The 22,272-nt window shown below is 42.4% G+C and overlaps 1 long non-coding RNA gene across 3 annotated transcripts; it reads left to right on the top strand.

Moving 5' to 3' along the window:
* The first annotated feature begins 2,170 nt into the window (after positions 1 to 2,170).
* LOC115604825 lies at positions 2,171 to 22,118 on the top strand. Of its 3 annotated transcripts, none has more exons than XR_003990423.1 (6): positions 2,171 to 2,350; positions 3,351 to 3,587; positions 4,732 to 8,165; positions 12,814 to 12,884; positions 15,139 to 15,431; positions 20,928 to 22,118. It is a non-coding gene; the product is annotated as an uncharacterized LOC115604825 (long non-coding RNA). The 3 variants fall into 3 exon arrangements; XR_003990422.1 differs by having other exon boundaries at positions 2,171 to 2,515; XR_003990421.1 differs by having other exon boundaries at positions 2,171 to 3,587.
* Positions 22,119 to 22,272: the final 154 nt, after the last annotated feature.

The raw sequence follows: 22,272 nt of genomic DNA, 5'->3' as shown, positions 1-22,272 counted from the left end.
TGTAGCAGAACACGTGCAGCATTGATTGTCGCCTGGTAAATGATTTTATAAACATCCAATGTGGGTTTGCTGCATGCCTTGTGCGAGTGCAGAGATCTCGTGTTGCGACAGAGCATGCCAGTGCAAGCACACGTGAGAAACTCAGGGCCTGGTGCACAGTCAACAGCTGAGTGTGAACTGCTTGTTTTGGGTATGTCTCTCTTGGATCCTGGACAGACTTCCAAGGCAGCAGCACATGCACTTCTGGGATATAGCATACTGCTTCCTTTCAGTGTTTTGAAGCCTTGCTTCAAAGCTTCAAGAGCTTCTAAATAAGGCAGTTGGAGCCTTTCTTAATATTGGTGAAACACAGTGGTTTTCCCTCACTTCATCCTCAAAATGGTTGGACTATTTTTGCTGGAACTGTCTGAAAATATTTAACCTGAGGCAAGAACATTAGAGGGAAAGTTTCTTCCTGAACACTGAATGTTTGGCAGTTGCAAGCAACTGAAATCAAGGTCTTATAATAAAAGGGAGTATGAAGCAAATTTAACTATTGTCATCTGTGCCTGGTGTCTGCCCATACTAACGTTTCTGGGTGGATACACAAGTAATATGTGCAAGTTCATAATACATCCTTTCTCTTTAGGAACCAGCTTTCTTCTGGTAAAACTCGTTAAAGTCTATGGAATTACAAGATCATAAATCTAATATCACACTGGAAAATCAGGCCCTATAGATGTGCTCTGTGTGTGGTATCAATCTATTTGCAGTGTATGTATAAATAAGATCTGTGGTGAAATGAGAAAAACAAGCTGCTTGTATATCATCTAAGAATGAGCTCTATGTTGTGCTTAATATTTTCCAGAGACAAATGTGGTGACAGACTTATCAGAAACACTGGCTGAAATGAAGCTGTTGATCCAAACATCCTCATCATCCTTTATCCTAAAGCCAAAGCAAAAATGAGACATCCCAGTGGGTGTGGGCCATGGTAACATTACTTTTTACCATTATTATTATTATATTCAGATGTTGGTTGTGTTTACAATTACAGTGCTGGCAGACAGACTCTGCTAGAGCTGCCAAAACTGATCATCTAGCCCCAGATCTGATCATATTACTGAGAACACAGTCCGGGATTTTACAGGGGCCGGAGACAAATTGACTCTTTCTTCCTCACTGGCTCATCTTGCCATATCTATTTCAGAGTGAGGCACAACATCTATTGTATTCAGCCTTCAACACTTGCTTTGGATCCTTCTGGGTGGCTGTCAGGGAGAGACCAAGCAAAGTTAGTGAGGGAGGGAACAAAACACAGGTATCCTTGCAGATTCGACTCATGTTCACTGTGCATGAAAGATAAATAAGGGCTTTCTTTCCCATTTTGGCACTCTTTTGTCATGAAAGGAGTTGTGGAGGAGGGGAAGTGTCTGACAAGCCAATATATGTCATTTCTCTGTGTTTAGGCTGATTATCTTTCTGTCCCAGGGATAACTAGCCAACAGCACTTGCACAGTGTACATTGCATCCAAAATATAAAGTGGGCCTAGCAGCAAAACCAGGACAAAAGATATCCTTCAGGTAGGTCTAGAAGCCAGCAAATCAGTGAGTTTCCACTATACAGACTCTATTCCCTGGATTTAGTGGCTCACTGAGTGAAAATGAAGAAATGATCAGGTTGGCTCAGCCTCTGGAGAGAGAGAGAGATATGCTCTTTGGAAAGCAAGGTAGATATTCAGATTATATGCAAGCAGAGTCAAGGAAGCAGGAACCCCAAGGAAATTGCCATGCACAAAAGGATTGTTCTGAGGAAACAGCCTAAAGTAAACAACGGAGCAAAACTACTTGATCTTGACTCCAGCAGAAGGGCTGTTTTCTACCATAGGAATGACTTCCATAGACCAGAAGCCCTCACAAGAAAGTCATAAAGTACCACCACCACCTTCAGCAGTGAGGCACTCAGAGCTGCCAGGAAGGGGTTGGTGTTCTGCTTACAGCCCACTACAGGTTCCTGAGCCCTTTAGGTTTGTGTGAGCTTTGAGGACCTTTCTCTGAGTTTTCTTGTTTATTTGTTTTCCCCAAATTCAATTTTTTAGCATGTCTTTTGGGAAGTTTGTAGGAAGTATGTGTACCGTAACTCTGCTGGTGCTGGTCCAACAGCTTTTTGTTGTGGACATTTCAGGCACACCTGTGTTAGAGCTCAACCCAGAAAATTGTTGAAAATTAAGAAAATGGGGTTGAGTCTCCTGGTTTAGAGAAGCTCAACTCAGAGGTGAGCCCTTTGCAAGAGAGGATTATCTATGGAATAAACTGTGACAGCAGGAGTCTCCATCCCCAGGACAGGCTGCCAACGCGCTCCATCAGATGGGTGAGTCCTCACAGTTGCTCTTCCTGCCTTCCAGGTCATAGAATCATAGAATGGTATGGGTTGGAAAGCATCTTAGGATCATCTAGTTCCATCCCCCTGCCATGGGCAGGGATGCCTCACACTAGGTCTTAACATTGGAAGCTGCCCCATGTTTCCCTTTGAGGGGTAAGTTTCTTCTAATTTTCTCTGGATTTTTCTAAGCATACATTTTGACTCTTTCTAATGGATTTAAGAATTGATTTGCATTGATTTACTGCATAGTGTTTTGTTGTGCTGTGATAGACAATCCAAATAGGCCAAGTAAAAGCCGCTGCTCTGTGTCCAAGAGTGAAATAGAAAGGTGGATATAGTGCTGTCAGGAAAGTTCATGGAGAGGAACCATTTTCCCCTTCGCTCTAAGCAATAAGTATTTAGGTTTTGCATGACTAAGAATGCAGCATCATCTTCCCTTTAACTCTTGCTTGTTGCTACTTAGCTGTTGTCGTTTTGTTGGAATGAATAAGCAGCTCTGAAGAGGAGCTGTTTGGTGGTTTGTGGCTTGGGTTTTTTTTCCTATGGACAACTGCCTATGTAGAGGAGCAGTGAAGCTTAGCTTGGATGTTATTTTAAGCAGCTCATTTTTGCTGCCTGACCTATATGACTGAGTTAAGGTCACAGGAAAGAGCATCTTTTTTCCCCAGATTAGATGATGTGCTTCATGCTTTGGGCTGCTGCTAATAATTGTGATTTCTGGGACTGGAGGTAGAGATAAAAACACCTCTTAATTCTACCAGTCCTTGCAATATCTCCTCAGAGGAATTCTGTAAGCTCCCTCTATAAACCACATCATCCTTTGGTTTCATCTTCAAAAGTAAGGGCATCAACTACCCCGTGAAGGACAGCAGCACAGGGTGTTCTCCAGTAGAAAGATAAATGCAGCATAACTGTCAGTCCTGCTCCAGTCTGAGTTTATACAGTACCATTAAGGTGACTATCATCTCTTTCATGATATTGCTTCCAGTTATTTTGTATATTGGGAGTAGCTGATATGCCAGAGGGAAAGGCAGCAGCCTTTCGTCATCCAGAGGGACGTGAACAAGCTGGATAAATTGGATGACAGAAGCATCATGAAATTCAAGAAGACGAATGCAAAGTCCTGCACCTAGGAAATAATAACAGTACAAGCAGTGGACTGGCTGACTAGAAATCAGGTTAGCCAAAAAGAGCCTTGGAGGTCGTGATGGACATCAAGCTGAACGTGAGTCAAGAATACTACATTTCTAAACACATCAGACATAGGGGGATTTCATACCAGTACAGCCAGCAGGTCGAGGGAAGTGGTGGTTGTTCTCTGTTCAGCACTTGAGAGGCCAGGAAGTTAACTCTTTACAGACATGAGAGCTTTCAGATGTGACCCTTTGCCTTACAGCATTAAATACAAATTTTATATGAGGTGTATTCATTTTGCCTTGTAATCATAATTGCTATTTGATCCCCAAAACTGATTTTGGAAACAAAACAAAATAAAAAGACCTGTTACCACTCCTGTTCTCGCATTAGGGGTTCCCACTCCTTCACTTTTCTTCCAGTCCCTGGAATAGAAGATAGGACTGTGGTACATGTCTACGGAGATAACCAGAAGTTACTGAAAATGATCAGGACTGTGGAAGTGTTCTCAGTCAGCAGGTTCCCAGTCAGTCATTGTGCCCCACTGCATGCCCCTGCTCCCCCGAAGAACCCTCTGGTCACATCGCCCATGCCAAACATCAGATGGCTGCTTGTGTGGCTCTGATCCAACCAAAAGGGTGAAGCCCTTGGTTGTAGGAGAGGTGGGAACGCCTTCAAACTACCTCGGAAGGAGAAGCTGATGAATGCATTCCCATCAGTACGCAGGTTACTATTTCACAGCTTTCGTCTGTATCAGACAATTCCAAAGGCATTTAAAAGGTGCACTGCAAGAGCCTGCTTTGCAGTGCAGAGAGGAGACCACAGGCTCTTTGAGATGAATGTGACCAGGAGCTGTTGGGAGGCGTTGGCATTAGTCCCCAAATGAGGTCAGTAGGAGAGCTGCAGCAGAGGCCTGGAGAACATCAGGCTGCTTATCTCAGCCACAGTTCACCCTGGCCGTGATAAGGGAAAGGTCACACTCGTGACTACTGCACTCGGCTTCCTTCAGACCCTGCCCAGAAGCTGCAAATTAATATGGAAGGAAAGAAGAAATAAAACCTGAAGCCAGGAATGAAAAGCAGGGGAATGCAGCCGTGACGTGTTATTGCACTGAGAACGTATATGTTTGCCAAATACATCCTGCTCCTTTTCCCCTAGCAGATAACCCACACGAAAAACAAGCCTTTGCACTTGCTGCCAGCTAATGAGGTTATTCCTTTGGTTCTCACTGACAGGTCCTGGAGTTCCTGGAGTCCGTTCTCGCCCGTGTTCCTCTGCCAGGGGTTTTTCAGCGGCTGTGAGCTTTCCTCATGCCTGCACTTTCCCTTAAAACTAGCAAGGCTGGTCAGAAAGACAAAAGAGAGAGGAGGGAAGATTATAGCTTTGTCACTTTTGCTTCCTTGGTAATGGTCTGTGAATTATCTTAGAGGAAGTTGGGCAACTTGGGGATCTTGAGGGCAAAGGTTCATGAGGTCCTTCACACTGATTGTGTGCTCTGCTACCCTTTTGCAGGGCAAGGACACTCTGCTTTCATACTAACACAGCACTGTAATGTTTTATTTTAGCTCACTCCATTACTTGGTGTATTTGGAATATGCCCTTTCTAATAAATAGAGAGAAAAGGAATTAATTTTCTCTCTTAGAATTTAGATGATACTTTCACCAGTGCCTCTTTCAACAAAGCCTTTTTTACCTAGTAGAAAATACTAGGGGTTTACTTCTCTTTTATCTGGTATAATACATCTTTACATCATAATACCGTGGCACAGAAGTTGCATTTTCAATGCCAGTGTAAATGTTACTTACTTCATATTACTAACGATCATACAAAACCTTTACATCTCTGTAAAGCTCCCCTGCAATCTTAAGTATTTTCCTGTTCCCTCATAAGGCCTGAGGAAGATCATAGCCTAATGGAAACACATTTGAGGAAAAAGTGTTTTGGACATCTATTTGTTTCTTTGGGTTGCATTAGAGTACAAACAGCAGAGTTAAGCTGGGAGCAGGGGAGAGCCTCCACATTCTTGAGTCTGAAATGCTGGTGACAAAATTGCAGTACTGATCTGTATATTTCAACTCGGTCATTGAGTGAGAGCCATTTGGATGCTTCATGCTCTGCATCTTCCAAGTAATTGCAGTTTAAGGATTCATTTTAATGTTAATTTTTCCCACTTATATGTTTGAAGCTGAGCTTGGAGTTATGCAAAAAAGGCATATCTCAATCTATTTTGAATATGAAACCAACTGTAAGTATAAAACGAACCCTACATTATAGCGTTACACATTAAAACTTTTTACACAATGCTTTTGAGGCAGTGAAAGACAAAGGACTCTGCCTTTTAAAAATGGCCCTGTTTAAAAATAAAAGGAAGTTGGTAAGTTCTCTGAAGAAGTGCAAAACGAGATGCTGCTTCACACATTCATGTCTTTGAAACACTGGTTGTTTCAAAGCAAAGACTGGATGTTTACACTGCTTTATCTGACCCATATCCCATCCAGCTTCTCAGTTAATTCATTTCTTCTTTGTGATGTCATAGCTCCTAAGATCAGTCCTATTACCTCTGGACACTAGAATTGACAGGACCTTTAGGAAAATGAGATCAAGATGAGTTTTGTGATGAATAAGATTTAAAGCTGGGACTCCTGTGTTTTCCTAACTGCACCCACAGCCTTTGCCATGGTCAGAAGGCAAATTACTTAAAACATATATGCTCCAATGCCTCAAGATTTTTGCTCCCAGAACTGGTTAGAAAATGTTTTTCTCTCCATGGGAAATTCTGACATTGGTGGTTAAAAACAAAAGAAAATCAATTTCTATCCAGCCCCCCACTTTGTAGCAAAAAGCAGAAGCAGGCTGAGAGCTCTGGCTGGGGACCACAACCACAATGTGTCTGAGAGCTGTGACTTCCATGCCTTGTACCATAGTCTCCATTACAGGATAGAGTCTGGGCTTGAACAAACCTCACCTCATTCACCCGCATCCTGCCCCTTGCTTGGCTGGCATGGGGTGCAGCTACCGTGGGGTGTCCTGGCAGATATAATCCAGCAAGAACCCTTGGCCATCTGAGGCTTCAAACCTGCAGCTCCTATGAAGAAATTTGGAAGAATTTCCAAATGCATGGATTTTTTGCTTCTGACCAGGTAAGTTTGCAAAACAAATAATGAAAACTGTTGCTTAGTCAAAGCAGTGCCTGCCCATCACGACTGACATTACTGGCCCTTTATTTGTCATAAGATGGCTCTAGGCTGCATCTAGATAGCTGGTACTCCAGCTGCCAGCCTAGTTGGTATGGCTCCTCCAAGCCTTGCCCCTTCCCCAAACCCAAAAAGAGAGTGAGCATCCAGTTCGGGGCTTCCCCTCCCAAGTTCTGCCTGTGTAAAGGGGAAATAACAGCTATGAGGAACTTTGGCAAACCTAACCTTCTGACTTCTTCCTCACTGCAACCAGCACAAGTGTTTCAGGGGCTCTGTGCCCCCTCACTACAAGACTTGGACGTCTCCAGACAGCCCTGAGGGCAATGCAGTTCCAGCGTGCACTTTCTTGTGGAGAGTCTGGCAAAGCTCTGGGGCAGTCTTTTGCTTGGAGATTGTTACTATTTGCTTTGCAATAACCCTTGTAAGTGTGTTTAAACCTGTGAAAGCCCATAAGGAGAACAGACACTTCCCCAAAAGAAGAGGATCAAATTCCATCGACAAAGGGGTTTTGTTAATAAGTGCTTTTGCCAGCTGGCCACTGGGAAAGGGTAGCCTTAGATACACTTGTCAGCATGCTGGTGGAAATGGCTCTGGAGGCATTGGGACACCCCTACTGAGCAGAACTATCAAAGGTGAGTTGAAGTGGTCACTGATGGCAGGGACAGTGGCTAGAGGCACTAGTGGGACTGTTGGGGTGGACAGAATGAGGAGACGCTTGAGGTTAAGGAAAAAGCAAATGAATTAGATTAGGAATTCAAAGCGAATGACATTCTTCAAATGACCAGGCAGGAAAGGTAGCTTCAGAAGCAAGACAAAGTGATGGCTGGACAGTAAAGAAGGCCAATAAGTGAATGATACAGATTTTATTGCAGAAATATGCAGCAAAAGAATTTAATTACAGTCATGATTTATTAAAATGAGCTGGGAAGCATCCCAGTTCTGGGAAGCTTTTTATAGAAGAGGCAGCCCACATATTGCCTATCCAATTAGCAAGAGAGATTTGTGGACATGGGATGTGGAAACTGGCAGCCACAGGGGTGAATGGAAGTGTGTCTGTAAATCACATTTTGACAAATGAGGGAGAAGACTGTCTTGGCTCATCACAACCACTCCTCTGTCTGCCTCTTTTTTTCCCAATCCAGAACTGAAGTGTTTGTCCCCTCAAACAGCTGTCTTGCCTTTGCTTCTTTTGATGCTGTGAAGTTCATCAATATTCATTAGGACTGGAGAGACAGAGAGACTAATTTTCAGCAGAGGCAGCTGGGTGACTCACTGTCAACACCAACACCGGTAACAAGGCCAGATCCTTTGCCTTTTGGCATCTCCCACCACCCTATAGTAGGAAATCTACCCTGCCGCTACCATTGGCTGGGGGAGGTCTGCTGAGGACTACAAGGATTCAGATGTGATGCCCACACTAAACCTAGCAACTCCAAACAAGAGCACAGGAAAATCTAAGCAAGCTTGCAAGGTGGTGAGTAGAAGCTTTAAAGGGTGTGCTGTTATATCTAGCTCATTGGCAAGGGAAGGTCCCCACAATTCTTTTGAGAACTTTTCAACCAGCTAGTTGGATTGCCTTTATTATTATTGTTATTTAGTTTTTAACTAGAAATCAAGTTTTTTAACCTGTACACTTTCTTTCCAAAGTTCTGGTCTAAGCAGACCAATTCACATTTTTTCTTGCTCTGTGAAGTGGCTCTTAGTTAGTATAAATCATAAAGCATCTGTACTTGGTTTAGGACTTTCTAATATTGTTTATGTGCTATGTGCATGGGGAGTGTGACAACACAGTTATCATAGCTGTGTATTGGGATACAAGTCTCCACAGAAGTAAATATTGCACCTCACTGAGAAGAGTAAAATCTCGCAGCTGAGCTGAGAGAGCAAGATGGACGCTTTCTGTTATTTCTGTAGTAAACATTATTTTCTTTTCAAAGGGCACTTCAAACAAATAAAAACATTTCTTCTATACAGTCAGTGCAAGTCCAAAAATTATGATTTGTACTCTGAAGTATCCACTGAATTTTGGTGGCCCTCAGGCTGTAACTCTGTGATTTCAGGTAGATGCTGTGAGTATCCCAGTGTCTTAAGTTTTGCATTAGCTACATACTTACCTTATTGGCTTGAAACTATTGATGAAACAACAATACTCTACTTCACTTGCAAACTTTCATTTAATGGAGATTTCCATAAATCTGCATACATAAATGCACAGAAAAACACAAATGAAACCCAAATGGTTAGGTACATCCTGTTTGCAGCTGCCTGATATTTAGGAATCTGATGTTGTGAAGGACGTGCAAAGCTTCTAGGGTTATTTATTTGGTCCTTTGCCACCGGCCCAGGCTTGCTATCGGTTTGGGATGTAAATGTGAAACTGACCCAGTGGCACAGAGATTTGCCTGATTTCACATCAGAGTTGGAGTTGCTTTTGGCAAACAGGTCAAAAATGATAAAACGGAAGATGTGTAAACTGTGTTTTAACAAGGAAAATAAAACCCGTCATTTGGGACAGCACAGAAAGCACCTGGTTTTATGCTTCATTTCCATTTTTAAACATAGAAGAGGCTCAGAGAGGCATCTGCCGAGCTTCTGGATAGGTTTGGATCCATCGCAAGCACCTGTTTGCACAGGGAGAGTGAGAGCTCTGTGCCTTGCAAGGACCCAACACTGCAAATAAAACTGAAATTAGTCATTGACTTTGCTGAAATTCTGCACCCTGCATTATGCAGGAGTTCAAACAGAATCTTCATTTTCCCTTCCTACCTAAATCTCAACGAAAAATGGGACATAAGTTTTTGAAATTAGGCACCAGAGGACATTTTTACAGAGTTCTCTGAGGAGGCAAGAAACCCTTTGCTTTAGTTTCCTGGCCTGAAAGTAACAACAATTTGTTTTATTTGGTAAAAAAGCTGGGAGAATGGTAATGCCTTTGCCACCATGCCTGCAGGTTTGCAAAAATAAAGGGGAAAATGGGCTGTTGTATCTTAGATATTCCATAGGATGCTTAGACATAATAATGTACTGATAGGTTTTGCGTTTATCAAGAGTGATCACTTTAATACTGAGCTGAAGTGCTAAGTGGAGAAAAAAACCTATTATTGTTATGATTGATCTGAATCTGGCAGGATTCTTTGTTGTTTGTGGCTTATATTTTTGGGATGTTTTTTCAGCTACTAAATCTACAGCTTCTCTGCAAGCTGAGCTCAGAAAATGAAGGTCAATAATGGGGGAAGCTAAAAAGTGCTGCAAACCCATCTAAAGGCAAAAGGTCTAAGCCTCTGGCTCACAGTAACTTGCAGAAAATCCACTGTCACTTTGTTTGTAGTGATTAAAGGTGAGCAACTTAACCCTGTGTCAGATTTCTTGCCTTTAAAACACATTTAGTTAATTATGACATCTTAATTTATTTTCTGCTGTAGAATAAGCCTTGCTGTGGGAAGCAGAGCATAGGAAACACAAGATGGTGCTTTTCAGTGGCACAGCTTCAACTATGGCATCGTTTTTCATGCTTGCAATATTAAACCACAGAATTCACAAGGGAAGTACCACAATAGCAAAATGCTATTCAAAAATATGGTGTATTTTATAAGAGCTTCCAGTATCTCTCATAATATTTGCAGATAATCTCAGTTTGGTAATTTGTCATTATTCTCCATCTGTAGTATCCAGTGATAACCAAATAGATTTTTAATTCATTTTTTATCAACATTAGTGAGCTCATCAGTAATATGTTAAAAAAACAAAATGCAAGCATTAAAAACAGTGTAATGACAATGAGTCGATATTCTAGCATGTACTCAAACCGGCATAATTACTGCTAAATACTAATTAAAATGCTAAGGTCTTCACTTTAAAAAGACTAGAGGAGCTATTTGCCATTGTACACTACTATCCATGCATCATCCTTGTAATTTGCTTTCTAGGATTAGTGACTATGGGTTTGTTTTGTCCAGCATGAGCCAATTCACTTAATCAGGTGCCTGCATTAAAAGCCAGCAGTTGCAGTTGGGCATTCACTTATACCAAATATACTACCTCAGACCAGTATGTGCACATGACCTTAGATCCCCACATGGCAGGCACTTTGCTCCCTCTGGAGAGGAGCACAGTAAAATTGTAAACCTGTTTTCACGGCCTGGATGCTGGCAGACGCACACAGACACACACACACATCCTTGCCCCATAGACCAACCAGGAGCCACTTCCATCAGCACAGCAGAAGTTCCTTTAAGAAACAGGTGGAGAAAGATAGGTGGGAATGAAGGAGACCTCTGCAACATGCCTTTAAACTTTTGAGTACAGCATTGGTTTTGGTGATAGTGATGTTTAAGTAACACTTTGCACATTACTATTAGCACTGAGTACCTAAAAGAAGAGACCTAAGCCTTCCATTTGCAGATCTATTTGATTAGGCTGCATGTGCCTAGCATCTTCTTGAACTGCAGTACTACAACTGGACACTAGAGAGCTCCTTTTACCAAAGACAGCTCAGCAATGAGAGGGGAGGCTCCTTGAGAGGCGCCTTCCAAGCATTCCCTCTTTTTTAGAGGAGTTTGACTCGTTTTTAATTTTTATGTTGAAAATTAATATTCTCAAGGGAAAGATATCTGTGCTAGAGCGATGGCTGCAGCTGTAATTCCGCGTTTCCTAACCCCCAACAAGGCAGAGATTTTGCAGGAGTTGCAACTTGGGAACTAATTATATAGTTTCAGAGATAGCAGAAAGTAAATCAAATGCTGCCAGCTTGGAAATGATAATTAAGTTTTCCTCAGAATAACAAACACACTCAATATGTGATTTATTATGACTGTTACTATATTAATGATAGTAATAGTCTATGCCATGCACCTATGCAGAGTACATGTTTTCATCTAAATTGTTGGATTAGAGTCACAGATGCAGAATGAATTCTAACTAGCTCTCTGCAGTCACTCTGCTGATAACCTTAAGCCTTACAACACACAAGCTATTGCTAAACACTACTCTATTAGCAAGTGATATAACAGGACACTGACTGGGTCTACTTTTTTTCATTAGCTGTATTTGACCTGTTCCCCAGTAGTTGCCTTTGCCCTATCAATCATTTATTCAAAACCAACCCAAATCTCCTATGCTGTCACGGTAAGGGCATATGCATTCCTGCTTCTCAGACTGTGACACAAGCACAGGCTGCTGCAAGATGCTATAGCAATGTGGCATCCTATCATATTCCCCGATAGGGATTTTGCTCTAGGGTTGATTTACAGGTGATTGTGCCCTGAGGTCATCAGTGGGAAGGCATGGGATTTTGCCTCCCAAGCAAGTCCTGTCTAACTCCTATCTCAAAATCCTGGAGTGTGAAGATTGAAAAAGCCTTTAAGAAAACTTCAGAAAGGTTGGAGGAATCATTGTTCCAATCCTTGTGTACCCTCAAGGGCAGAAGATGGCCTTGAAATCAGGAGATGTGTTTTCACCTTCTGCCTGTATTTTCTGCCTGAGTTCCTTTCTAGCTTTGGGCTCACCTCTGAACCTTCCTATACCTCTGTTGCTTCAATAATGAAGCCAAGGCTTGCTTTCTTCCACTACTTCTTTGCCTTGTTCCCCTGGGACTAGGAGTCTTTCACTGGGCAGGTGTGAGGGACCGCAGCTCTGTGGGGGGCTGTAATAAGGTCCAGGCCTGGGTGCAAACGCCTCTTGAGTCCCGGTCGGAGGTCAGTGTCCCTGCAGTTGATGGCACAGTGGGAGAGTGGAATAAGGAGCCTCCGCAGAGCTGGAGGCTCACTGTTGCAGGTGTTTAGGGACACTTTCAGCCACATGGACTGATTCACTATGAATTAAAATGTTCCAGATCCGATTAGATTACTTACGGCCTGATAAGGTGAAAATGTTTATAGTTGTCTTTGCCTGGCTGTTGAGGAGGATATTCTGCAGGAGGAAGTCAGGTCTGATCAGGTTTACTTACACCGCTAAGGAAACAGTATTGAGTTTTGTGGAAGCTTCTCTTCCAGCACAGCCTGACTGTGTTAATGACAGTGAGCTGAAATGTGGCATGAACATCGCGTCACTTAGTTTCCAAAACGAGCATGCAACAATGACAGCTCAAAGACAAACTCCAATGTTTCTTTCTTTGTTCTTTCCAGCTCGCAGTCCTCTGAAAATGCACAGATAGACGGAGAGAGGGGATTTTCAGCGTGGGGCAGCTCCAGAGAAGGTCAGTGTGGGAGGGGAGAGGCTGCCGTTTGATTAATCTGGAATTTTTCTCTCTTTCGAGCTGCTCTATATGAGCCTTTGCCATGTTGTTATGCAACCCGTACACTGGCTTCCATACACGCAGAGCAAGTCCCCTAGCACAGCACTCATCAACTCTCTTCCAAAGCGACCTTGAGCTACCTGGAAGATCCTCTCCTACCTTTGTGAACAGAGGCTTATAATGATAGGAAATGTAACAAAATCCAGCTGTAACTGGCTGAACTAGAGCTAACAAAATGAAAGGGTGTGGTGGAGCCAGGGCTGGCATGTCCCCATTTCGCAGAAAATTGAGGTTTATTGTTTCCAGCCCTGGGAGCTCACATTACATCCCAGCCAAACCTAGCAGGGCCCTGTCATTCATCAGTCACTTTTATGGCATGACGGGAGTCTGCAAAATTAGAAGGCAGTTAAACAAATTAAAAGATTTAATGGGATCCTCTGACTGCATCTTGCAAAAGGAAAGAGGAAATGCCTTGGGATAGCTTTTCCTCACAGGGAGGATCATATAGGCCCTCAGAAGGCAACAACAGCTAGGTGGCCACTGGAGAGAGAAAAGCTTGCAAAGTTTTATGGAGGAAATTAGAATGTGATTCCTGTCAAGTCACCCCTCATGAGCCTGTCTGTTCTCATCAACGTTTTGGACCATGGGTTATCCAGAATAAAATGAAAATGCTAACTGTGGCTGTGAACTACTTTTCCCCTCTCATTTTATTCTGCTTCAGCTGTCCAGAGAGCAAATCTTTTGGGTGGTGTCCAAGACCTCAGTGTCTGAGGAACTCTTTCTAGAAACTAAATATAATAGCGCTGCCATTTTAGCTGACAGATGTGCTTATTTCAGTGACAAAGCACCCAGGGACCTTCTGATCCCCTTCTCGAAAGGAAAAAACTGAGGGAAAAAAGTCCTTCAGTATCATTTCATTCATCACCCCAAAATATTTTGGTATGTGGTCTTAGGAAAAATGGCTCATTTAATATCATTTTTATAAACTGTTATTGAATGGATGGTGATCCATAGGCTATTCTTTTCATCAAGGTGTCACCCACTGTCAAGTCTGACTAATAAGAGTTTATAGACCATCAGTGAGTATAAGCAGTCTCAGTGACAGGAATACAAACTCAGCAGCTCAGCTTACTGCAGCTTAGCATGGATTAATTTCCCATGCCAGACACCAGCCTCATGCCAAAAAAGACTAAACCCATCTTTAGGATTTTGCTCTTCTTCACAATTGTCAGTCCATGTAAACGCAGAGATAACTAGAAACAGGCCCAAATTACGAAGTGTGGATCTCTGCAGCACTTCATTGAAATTGGGCTGTACCCGAGCGCTCCTTCAGGCTCCTCTCCAGCCCTTTCCCCTATGAAACTACTCAGCGTGAGGTTTGTATGCTTTTACCCTTTTTATCAATTTATCTCTTTAAGCAGTAGTTGCATAAATGATGTTGACTCTGGTAATGAATTTTTTTCTCTCCATCTTTTCCCAAGGAAGGATTAAGAGTACAGAGGTGTACTGTGGTTTGATGGAGTGGTTTGTCTGCTGTTATTATCCTTTTTGTTTATACTGGAGACTGTTAGTCTTTTTGCGCTGAGAAGATGACGATGAGGGTCACAAAAATCCTCGGGTCTTGGGGGGAATCACTCGTTATTCTTGAAGCAGCTTCCAGGGAAGTTCTGTCTTAGCATACATGACCTCTCATCTGCAAAAGAAAAGGTTGCTTTGTGCCTGAGGAACAGAGCTGTGGCATGAACTCAGTAATAAGATATGCTGGGCCATGAGCATCTCTGATAGCCATTAGATAGCCTGCAGAAAAAAACTAGAAAGGACCTAGGACATGGCAGTGAGGTCAGATGAACCTAAAATCAGGCCCCTGAATTTAATGTGATGCCCCAGGAATGGAAGAAGAAAAGGGCAGGTGTAATGTGCTGCAATGGGTCTGCTATAGAGGGCAGAAAACCCTACAGAGGGGTGTTGCAAAGCAGGTTTAGTAACAGCAACCACGCTAGATTTGCTCTCAAACCATGGTTTATTTTGATTTCTACATCTTCCAGGCTCCAAATGCGGTCCGGAAAGCTTCCAGACTCCTATTGCAGGGATCTTAGGAGTCTTTCAGCTGAACTGCAGATGACTTTTGGCTTTGGGCTGAAGCCATGGGAAATTCTGTAAGCTCCCAACTACGCAAAGCTCAATAACTTGTTTTTTAACTTGTTTATAACAATAGAAATTCAAAGGTTACAAGTTCCTACTGACTAAAAAGAAAGCTGGAGAGGAATCAGGAGAAATCAGCTGAAACACGTGAAGAGAGTGGGAGTGGGCATAAGAAAGCAAGAGAGCTCATCTCCTTGGAGAGAGACTCTGAAAGGAGGAAGTTCTGTGGTCCCCGTTACCAGGAGAAGCTGAAAATCCTGAGCTCACACATGTGTACCCGTCTTCAGGAAAACTGAGAAAAATCACACATATGTCTCCCCAGAGCATTTCAAGCAAGCCAGGAGTTTGCATTCATATGCATAAAAGGTGTGTAAGTATTGCTAGCATGCATGGCTCCTAACTCTGACATTGCCACGTTTGTAGCCCCAAAACTAATTTTGCAACACTGCAGGAAAAATGTGACAAAGCTCAAGGTAAGCTAATGTAGGAGAGAAAGGTGATTTTACCCAAAACAAAACAGGATTTGCACATGCTCTCACACCCTCCTGTGCTCTTCGTCCTGTTCATTCCTGGATTAGGGTTTATTTTTCTCTCCTTACCCGGGTGTTTGATGGCCCTAAGCCTGTTCTTTTATTCCTCGTATTGCTTCTTTAGGTTATTGGTTTATAGTCTGTCTTCAGTTTAGGGAGGTCCTGATAAGCTGTACATAGATGTGCTGGCATCTTGATAACCTAGGTGCCATCTGCACCTAGCATTCTCACAGCACTTCTTCTACTGGTCCTTCTGGTGCTTCCATACTTAGATAATCACTTGCATTCAGAATGGGATTAATATTTTTGTTAAAAATTCCTCAAGCATTGCAATGTGTTTTACCTGTCCGCAACAGACTCACATGAGGGCTGAAGAGCAAAGATCACTGGAGAGGATTCATTTTATCCTACTACCAGTTTGAGGGTCAATTAGATGTGTGGTCCATGGAAACAATGGAAAAGGGAAATGGAGCACTGAGAAGCTACTCCAATCACCCCTATGCCTCTTTCTCCATCCCACTTCCTCCTGATATTGCCCTTCTCAATCAGCTTTTCAAATTGTTTCCTTTGAGAAGCAGCACAGGGGTTTACTGCTTTGATTTTTAACTGATCTATTAGCTGTCTGCGAATTTGTCTAACACCTTGGGAAAACAGCAGCCAGCACATGGCGGTGTTTGCAGGTGAAACGCAGACCTGTGTGATAGCTTTCCAGCCAGCATAGCACCAGTGTCAGCTTAGGTTGTTGTAATTGTGCTTGAGAACTTACCTTTGCTTTAACATAGCCAGAGCTCCTCAATACATGTTGGTGTAAGAGGACTAGTGAGAAGAAGCAGTGCCCGGAGTGACTGATTGATGTGTTGTTTTATCTGGAGTGATTGTTCAACAGGAACACTAGAAAGTTAAGCACTGTAAAATAAAGCTGTAGCTGCCTGAAAGAGTAAAAGCCAAAGAAGTCACCTGGAAAAAAAAAGAGAAAAAAAAAAAAAAGAAATTTAAAAAAGGTCATATTCCTTTCCCAGTAGCTTTTATGGAAACTTTCCCCCTCCTCAAATGACAGTGATTCCATGTGGCTTATTCTACAATGCAGATTTTAATATTTTTGCTAAAATGTATTCCAGCTGTTGTTAATCATAGAGATATGAATAATATTATTATAGAGAGTCTTGACTGGACTTGGTGCAGATTTATTAATTTGTAATTTTCCATCTTAAACCCAAATATTAAAAAGTACATGAAAGGAAAGAAAAGTAATTGTAACCACTGGCTTCTGCTTCACCATGTTGAAATTGAGCTTGCTCAGTAACCAGGATAAATGTAGCGATTTCCTTATTTTTATCCGACTGTCCGATTTTATCAGACCATTTGCAGTGACTGCAATTCAATTGAACCTAGTGATGCCAGAAGATCTTATATATAAATCAGCTACTTTTAGGAGGGAACTGTTAGCAAATTCCAGCTCAGAGATGCCCAGAAAACAAAACCAACTGAATCTGAATAAGGAACAGACTTGGGGTCTTTAATCTCTGCTCTTGTTTTGACATATAAACTTCCAAGACAGAATTGCATTGAGGAACACACAGCCAACTCTGAAAGCTGAATATAAGGTCACATTAAACTGAGTCAGATCAGTGTAAGCTGAAAATGCTTCCTTTGTCTTGCCAAAATCAGATTCTTCTGAATCCAATGCCTCCTTGCAGGAGCAATATGAATCCCAACCACTAAATATTGACCAGAGTGCTGTGCTCAAATGTTTCTTATGCTGTGTTTGACTTCGGTCCCCTCAGCAGCTCAGCATCCAACTTCACAGCCATGTGAAATTTTGCACATGCCCTTGCATAAGCCTCATAGGAAGTGTATGATGTCTGAGCTACTGATGTCCATCTCTCAGGAAAGCAATCCTTCTTAAGCACCTTCTATCTAGCAAGATCCCTGCTTTAAACAGCCTCACACCCATTCTGACCTGCTTGTACTCAGATACAATGTGGCAGGTATAGTACAAATGTAGTCCAGGGCTATGCACTGTAAGCAAAACCAATGTCGGGTCATCTGAGAGTACCACATTCACTCACCCAAAAATGGGACTTTTGGAGTTGGGTTTTCCCTTTGTAATTTTTGTGGTTCTGGGCCATTAGCTAATTTCTTTGAATTACATAAAAATTCAACTTAAACTGCCTTGTACTTAATCAGCATTAAGTAGATAACTCTTATGGCTCAAGCCCTGTAGGCTGCACTTTTTCCTTGCTCTGCTGCAATAAAAAAGATCTTTCAGGCAAGGGCAAGACTGAGAACTCTCTTGAACTTTGGGAAGATTTTTCAATGCTTCTAGACGAGGAAAAGTGCAGATCCATGTTCAATAAGGAAAGAAAAATGCTGCTTCTCCTCTGCTTCCCATTCCATCATGGGGCTCTTCACACTTAAATCATGCCCACAAAAATTGAAAGTACTGATCTCCTCAGCTGATAAGTGAGTCCACTGGAGCGGGCAAGTTTAGCAGCCTATGCCATCGTCTGCCTCGGCTCTGTAGGTGAAGAATCCAGTAATTCTCATTCCTGGGACTTGTCCTACCTTTGTATTGTCCCTGACCTTTAAACTGAATTTGCCAAACCCAAGTCACTCTGTACCATTTGCTGGATGCCTCTCCCCTGCCAAATAGCAGATGTTCCACCAATTGCAGGGGTTCAAAGACTCTATACAGTCCTGCCCATAGACTAAGGCTTAACCTGGGACTCTTCAAAGGCAGAAAATGCATTCGTTGTATGAGCTGAAAAAGAGATTCCCTCTAATCCAGTAACAACTATGGCAAGCTTTTTCTCAGCTTGAAATTGCCTATTTTACACAAGCATATGAAACAGGTAACAAATGGATCTGAAAATGGGTCATGGAGGATTCTGTGTTACTTGCCATCTGTGTCAGGGATGGGAAATGTGCACCCATGGGGATCCACCAAACAGTGCTTACCATATGTTATCTTCTTCTTGATATTGCTTTGTAAAAACCAAGGGGGGTGAATTTTTGGGCTAATATTTAACATACTCCATGACTGCAACAGGGAACAGGTTTTATTAGGGGGTTGTGGGCTGAACTTGAAATATATCCCTATTGAAAAGGGGAGGTCATCCTGAGGATATTGAATTTCTTTGTCCCCTAAGGATCACAGGACAACGGTACTAAGGCCAAGAAGTTTTCCTCTCCTGCTTGTACTACTTCTGACTCTTGGCCACGGTTGAAAGTGAAAGCAAAACCACAGGAACATTCACCGGGCTTCAGGAAGAATTCACCAAAGAGAAACTTCCTGTAGCCTGCATAGACCTAAAAGCTATTTGGTAATAAGCAAAAAGGATGGTAATTAGGAATTTTCCAGCCCAGTCCAGTCTTTCACTGCACTGTTGCTCCTGGTAACTCCAAAGTTCAAATCCTACTTGCCTAAAGAGAATGATGTCTGCACTCGAAGTAGCTTTGGACTGCATGGGTTGCTCTCTATCTCTCCAAAGTTCTTCCAGCACAGATGACACACTGGATTAAAGGTGCCAAACTTGATTCCAGGTTTTGCAACGCTTCTTCATTTAAGATGGCAATTTCTTTTAATGGCTAGCAGAACCTGGTGGCTGGCTCTTTTTTTGTTGTTGTTTATTTTGCTTTTAACCATATGAACATAATCTTTATCAGCTGAAGATTATATGCGTGGCAGATAGAGAGTTTCATCCTGGGGCTACTGAAATGAGTTGCAGAACCATTCAGTAACTGACTACAAGCAGAAGTCAATTTTACCAGTTACCAAATGACTTAGTTTAACTGTAGAATTATTTGTTCAGACAGCAAGAAACTATTTACGTGTGCTACTTTTGAAATTCACCTCTAGCTATGACCATATGGTAATTTAACTTTTAAAATGTATTTACCGCATTCTTATACTTTAATCAGTCAGTGCAAAGCTAAACTCTTCAGAACCCCACGTTTAAGCTTGAAACTCAAAACTTTTGCAGTTTCTTTCTGCCTTTGAGCAGTTGCCATCTTCAGACAATAACAGATCAATCGGTGCTTAGCCCTTTGAAGTGTAACAGTTCAAATGCGTCTACTGCTTTCCATACCCTGCTGTATGTTTTACTCCAAGCTGAGGCTAAACTTTCCTACTTCAGAAGTAACGAGCTCTGCTCAATTAGCAGAGCAAGGTTTTTTTCTGAGTGTCAGACAGAATTAGTTTCAAGGTCTCTAGTTCTAACAGCCATTTGTTAATCTTTTTGTATAGCTCACACTAAACTTGTGATTCAAATACAAGTAGGCAGTCAAATAGCTGGACTGCTTCAACTACACACATGATTCCAGAACTCAGCTAGGCTTTCAGAGAAGCAATTTGATTTTACATTTCAGAAGTGATGACATGGCTACTTTAGGTAGAGAAAGAATCAAGGCTTGGAGGAGAAGGAAATACTTCTTATTAGATCAGATATTTTTGGAAGTGGCAAAGCAGCTTTGGAGCAAACCATCCCATCACTGGATTCTCATTTTTTCCTCTCTCTTTCCTCTTCCTCTAGGCATATGCCTGCATATATATGTACAGACTAAAGATCCAATATAGAGCGATGTTCAATATGTGTTCTCCCATTCTCTGAGTTATGACTTTTTGATCTTAGTTTCTTTATAGGTGGTCAGGACTTTTAGTAATAAACAACATCTTGAATTTAGTCAGTGATGGTGACTGCTGCATGATGAGGTAATGTTTCCCTTTGTGGATGAAAAGGAGCAGACTATGTGCTTGTATTTCAGCTGTGAAGAAGGGGAGGTTTTCCTCTGTGGCTGACTGGAGCATTGCTTTGTCTCTTTTGGATTTTTGCTTGAGGGAAGAAAGGAAAGATCTGGACTATCCCAGAGAAGTGAGAATAGATTTTCTTCTCAGAAAAAAAACTTGACAAATCAGTGTTAACTACTTTGTGCATAACATTTCAATAAATGAGTAAGAAAATAGATCAAAAAAATAAATAGGGTTTTTCTCCCCTGCATACTCTGGGTTTCTGAGCCAAATGAAAGCAAATGACCAGTGTTTGTGTCCTCCTAAGAAGAATGAGGGCAGAAGGAGTCCTGAATGGGTCAGCACTGCCATCTCTTTACAGGCTTTTTGGTGTTATCAAGCATGGTGGGTTATGAAAGCGAACAGGAAATTGTAGATCTGTATAGGAAGCAATATTATTTATTCCATAGAGGGTGTCTGTTATACTACATTATATGGCCGCATGTGTTACTGCCATAAGATATTGACAGGAAACCCTTAATGAGAAAATGATTTTATATCACCTCTTCATCATTAACCATTTTATAACTCTGCATTTTTTGTCAGCTTTATGTGGTGAGCTAGTTAAGCTCAAAGGGATGGACAGCGGGACTTGTGCCACAGCAGAGACGTGTACCACAGTCCTGTATAATGAATGGAGAAACCTGTCTGCTGCCCCAACATTGGATTGCCTCATGGCAGCCACAGACCCTGTTTCATGGCAGGAATGGGCTATCAGCAGGCTGGCCCCAAGCTGTGATGAAGGAGAAGGACGGAAGGCTGAAAGACATCAGTGAGAAAGGCTGTGAGGACCCTGGTCCACAGCAGGTGGACTCGTGGCATGGGCATCCTGTACCTGGGCTGCTGGGTGCATTGAGTTCACTGTGCTCATGTCAGCAGTGCTGCTGACCCCCTGCTTTGGCTGCCTGGCTCAGCCACGTGCAGTAGGTACAGCTGAGAAGACCCTCAGCTGTCCATTTCAGAGCTACAGGAGATTGCAGATTTTGTTTGGTGGAGTAATTTAGGGTTTCAAATACTACCTGGAGCCTACCGCAAGGCAATTTTAACCTTCAAATCTTACATGTGCTGGTTTTGCTTTCATCAGCATTGGAGTCCATGCTTCTGCTCATCCCTCCTCCCAGTAACTGTCACCATTTTAATTTATATCAACAAAAAGTCACAATTCCACCTTTTACGCATGTCTGCAATAATGACTTTGTTTCCAGAGCTGCTGGGCTTCAGTACTTCAGTCCCTCTGTATACCACGCTGTTTTTCTGTGCCCATGCTTAGATGTTGGACTCTAGCTTTACATGCCCAACCTTTGAAACACTGGTGAAATTGAATACTAACACACCACCACAAACAGTCTCCCATGCTGGGGAAAGCTCCAGGGAGCCGAATGCCAAAATGTCATCAGCCACTTAAGGGGAAAGTCTGACTTGATGACCCTGCTGCTGGTGGAGTTTCCTTCTGTGCTGGATATAAACATGTTGTCCTAGTCGGAGTTAAGTGTTATTTTTAGCTATGACAAAAGTGCATCTGAAAAGCCAGCTCTGTTGCTCTTGGAAAATACCAGATCAGTCCAAGTGCCAAATATGCTGGGAAAAAGCATTCCTGGAGAGGGCTCTCCCCAAACAGTCTGTATGAACTCTTCACGGCTTCTGCTCCGTTCTTTTTCCCACACGCAGGCAGGCACGCTCACACGCACACACAGACAGAGCAGCTTGGAACTGCACAGGAGGGTAGTGAACCATGCTCAGTGTATCTTTGTTCAAGAACAAATTCAAAGTATGTCCAGTATGTTCATTCACCTGATTGAATCTAAGCTTCTTTGCCAAGTGGTGTTATTGCTTTGTTTGGCCATGAGCAGGAGGTTTTATTTACATGGTAAGAGAATATTAATAGAGCCCT

This window comes from Strigops habroptila, chromosome 3, assembly GCF_004027225.2.
Source record: "Strigops habroptila isolate Jane chromosome 3, bStrHab1.2.pri, whole genome shotgun sequence".
Taxonomy (NCBI): domain Eukaryota; kingdom Metazoa; phylum Chordata; class Aves; order Psittaciformes; family Psittacidae; genus Strigops; species Strigops habroptila.
The sequence above is the reverse complement of the archived record's forward strand: the minus strand, read 5'-3'. Positions and strand labels throughout refer to the sequence as shown.